Source organism: Aristolochia californica, unplaced genomic scaffold, assembly GCF_029961685.1.
Source record: "Aristolochia californica isolate CCGP_79_NKW_82.1479 unplaced genomic scaffold, dmAriCali1.0.hap1 SCAF_8, whole genome shotgun sequence".
NCBI lineage: Eukaryota > Viridiplantae > Streptophyta > Magnoliopsida > Piperales > Aristolochiaceae > Aristolochia > Aristolochia californica.
Genome location: NW_027182279.1, coordinates 9,189,040 through 9,193,459, shown reverse-complemented (window position 1 = coordinate 9,193,459; position 4,420 = coordinate 9,189,040). Strand labels below are relative to the sequence as shown.

The following is a 4,420-nucleotide window of genomic DNA, read 5'->3' as shown; positions in this document are numbered from 1 at the left end:
CATTGATTTTAGGTTAAACAGGCTTGCAGCTCTCCTTACGAGTTCTAGGGTTTTCAAGCTCCCCTTTGACTTGATTTTCGCTTTCCTCTTCTTCCTCCCTACGAATCCTTGTGTCAGATATGGGACCATAATAACTGGTATCAGAGCGGGAACACAATGAGCTATTCTATATCCCCAAAAGAATGGATAGCGATGCATAGAGAAATATCCCTAGAAGAATGGATGACAATGCACAGAGAAATGAGAGAAATGTGGTGGATTGGCATTGAAGAGGAAAAAAATAAGGGAATAGTGTGTAGATTACATAAAAACATTTCTCGTAAGGTAGCAAAAGGCTGCCACAGAAAAGTTCATACGCTCTCAAATCTTCAAGCACGACATCTGCACAGAAGAGGTAGCAGAAGCTGTCTCGGACGAGCTGAACGGCCAATGGCCAGAAAAATAAAAAATTTCGTCTTCTTTGCCGATCAAAGTCCCTGCAGAAGATTTAGGTGCGACCTCAAATCCAAAATCGGGAACCATGGAAATCTCCGAGAAGGACACAAATCCAATTTTGGACTCAGACCTTCTACAATCAGATGACGGGGACGCCATTTTTTTTAAATCGGAGGGGTATTCCCCAAGCCCCTTATCAAAACCAGAAGTCTTCCACATGTGACACAAATAAAATCGCCCAGCGGAGAAGCCCCTAAGGGGTGTTGCTCGCCGTCGAAGAAAGCTCAGCGGGCACCCAACCGTAAGCATCGATCTGGTAGCCGGCATGGTGTGGATCAAAAGGGAGAAAGGGTGACGGGCAAAAGGGGCACCAAAATGCCTCTCAAACCATGCAACGGAAAATCCTCCAGCAGTGACACCTCGACATCCTCCTATTTGTCACCGAAGGAAGAGGAGGCTCCATCGGCGTCGTCAAAAAAAACTCTGGTGGGATTGGACTTCCGGCCACTACCTCTCCCTCACAATTTCTCTCTCGATAGTCCAGTGGGGAACCATCTTCACCAAAATTGAGGGTAAGCTTCGGAAAAACCCTCAAAATTTAGGTCAACACGAGTCCTTCATGGCGTTGATGTGGCAAAAAGGGGCTGAGTAGCAGCAACGCTACTCGAAAGTTGGGGACGAAGGTTCTCTGTTTCATGAAGCAGAGAAACAGTGCCACAGTGATGGAATTTCGGCCTAGGTGTATGCATTTCGAGAGGAAATTTTTTGGAGGATGTCGGGTTCCATTGAATTAATTTTTTTGGGATGTCTGAAATTTTTTTCTGGTGGCTTTGGTTTCGTATGGATGAGCACAGTACCTGTGCGTCTATTCATTATCAAATTGACAAGGTACGGCTTAATTTTTTGGTTTTCGATGATGTATCTAAGCGTGCAACTACTGTTGTTGTTTGTTTTGGAGAGAAACAGCGTTTTGTGGGCACGGTTGGAGTTGCCTCTTCTGTCATGAATCTGACTAACTCTATTTCTCAAATCAAACACCTTATGAGCAGAAAGTTCTTTGATCCTGAGATCCAATCTGATCTTCATTCTTTGGCTTTCTCAATAACCGAAGGCCCCGATGGGTTACCTCTTTTTCATGCTAGATATCTGGGGGTAATGAGGATTTTTACCCCAACATAAGTTTTAGGAATGGTTCCTTCAAATCTTAACAGTATAGCAGAGAAGAATCTGAATGCTCCAGTTGTAGATTGTTGTATTGGAATTCCTGTCTATTTCCCTGACCTTCCAAGGAGAGTTGTTTTGGATGCAGCTTCAATTGCTGGCCTTCATCCTTTGAAGTTAATGCAGGAAACCACTGCAACAGCTTTGGCGTATGGAATCTATAAGAGGGACTCACCTGAAAATGATCAATTATATGTTTCTTTTGTGGATGTTGGTCATGCCAGCATGCCAAGGTGCACTGTGGGATTCATGAAAGGTCAGCTCAAGATAGTACATGCATTAGATAGTTCTCTTAGTGGAAGAGACTTTGATGAAGTTATGTTCCGACACTTTGCTACAAATTTTAAGGAGTATAAGATTGATGTTTATCAGACTGCTCGGGATTGCAGTTGACTTCGTGCGGCATATGAGAAGCTGAAGAAGGTTTTGAGGAGGTACCACTTAATATTGAATGTTTGATGGATGAGATGGATGTAAAGGGATTCATCAAAAGGGATGAATTTGACCAAATTAGTGTTCCTATTTTGGAGAGGATTAAGGGCCAGCTTGAAAAGGCCTTGTTGGAAGTTGGACTTACTGCTAAAAAAATTAATTTTGTTGAAGTAGTAGGATTAGGATCTCGTATTCCAGCGATTATTAGGCTAATAACCGAGTTTTGTGGAAATAAGCCAAGGCGTACTATAAATGCTAGTGAGTATGTTGCCCACGTGTGTGCACTTCCGTGTGTTATTCTTAGTCCAGCTTTTACAGTCAGCAAGTTTCAGGACAATGAGCATTTCCCATGTTCACTTGCTCTGTCCTGGAAAGGGTTTGGCCTTGATTCTACACAACTTCAGCAAGTGGAAAACTGGCTGTATGAAGATGGTGAAGATGAGACCAAGGATATGTATGTTGGGCCAGCTTGAGAAGATGGCAACCCAGCAGGAGAGGAGACAGTATAGGCCTGCATATAGGAAAGTCAATTTTGTTCTGGAGGCTCCTATTCACAGTTCACAAGACACCAATCACGTGCCTCTGCTCAATGCCACAGTCGGCTTGGCCAACTACAATGCTACTTTTGATATGTTTGTGCCTGGTATTGCACAAGGGAAGTCTTGGAGTGAGATGACAGTAACTTGGACTAGCGGATACAGTATGAATGAAGCAGAACCTTTTGTTGAATGGGGTAGAGAAGGAGGAGATCACGTTCGTTCCCCAGTTGGGACCTTGACATTCAGTCGTAACAGCATGTGTGGTGCACCAGCACGGACAGTTGGCTGGCGGGATCCCGGATTCATACATACAAGCTTTCTGAAAGTTTTGTGGCCACATGTTGTGTACATTTACAAGTTGGGACATAAACTGTCTAATGGATCATATGATTGGAGCCAGACCTATCGTTTTAAGGTATCTCCTTTCCTGGCCAGGACTCTCTTCAACGTATAATCATATTTGGTGATATGGGAAAGGCAAAACGTGATGGTTCAAATGAGTACAACAATTATCAACCAGGCTCTCTGAATACTACCGATCAACTTATCCGTGATGTGAATAATTACGACATAGTTGTCCATATTGGAGATATGCCTTATGCAAATGGATATATCTCGCAGCGGGACTAGTTTACTGCACAAGTGGCACCTATTACTTCTGTTGTTCCATATATGACAGCGAGTGGTAACCATGAATGCGACTGGCCAGAATTTGGTTCCTTCTATGGCAATACAGATTCTAGTGGAGAATGAGGTGTTGTAGCTGAAATGATGTATTATGTTCCTACTGAAAATCGGGCCAGCTGCTGGTACTCAATAGATTATGGAATGTTCTACTTTTGTGTAGCTGATACTGAACATGATTTGAGGGAAGGGACCGAGCAGTATCAATTTATTGAAGAATGCTTTGCATCAGTAGATAGACGTACACAACCATGGTTTATCTTCCTTGCACATAGGGTTTTTGGGTACTCTTCAACTAGTTGGTATGCCCAGGAAGGGTCTTTCGAAGAACCTAGGGGGAGGGACAGTCTTCAAATACGAAAGAACATGTCTAATCTACCAGAACATTTGTTCGAACAAAGAGAAATACACCTACGTCGGCCCTTTGAATGGCACTATTCATATAATTGCCGGAGAGGGAGACGTCGGCATACAGACCCTACTTTCGAGTTTGAGGACTAGCTCGTTCTTCCAGGGGGGTGTAATGTTGTGAACACAATAAAATTATTATTTTAATTTTTTTCTTTAATTTACTTTATTTATTTCAGTTTTAGGCCATAGGGGTATTTTTGGAATATTTTATTTATAAGGGTATTTTTATAATATTTTATATTGAACCCTATTTAAGGGGTAAGAGTAATGAGAAAGAAAAGAATTGATTTTTGGTTAATTTTAGGTTAAACAGGCTTGGAGCTCTCCTTACGCGTTCTAGGGTTTTCAAGCTCCCCTTTGACTTGATTTTCGCCTTCCTCTTCTTCCTCCCTACGAATCCTTGTGTCAGATTCTAGACCATAACACACAACCAGAATTAACATGGCAGATTCTTATAGGAGTCTCAAAGACGAGTCTTAGTTAGAGGTGTTTTAGTTATGTTAATCTTTTATTTATATTTAGTTGTTCATTATTATATGACTTATCTTTTAGTGTTTAACTTTGGGTGTAACTTGTTAGGAATTAGAAACCCTAATTCCAAACTAACGATAGCAATAATAATAATCACAAAAGAAAGGAAAAGCAAACATAAGGACAAACAACAAGATTTATATAGGTTCACCTCAATGTGAGACTAC

At 41.7% G+C, this 4,420-nt stretch overlaps 1 pseudogene; it reads left to right on the top strand.

The window, feature by feature from the left end:
- The first annotated feature begins 546 nt into the window (after positions 1-546).
- LOC137938713 (heat shock 70 kDa protein 15-like) lies at positions 547-3,888 on the top strand (annotated as a pseudogene).
- Positions 3,889-4,420: the final 532 nt, after the last annotated feature.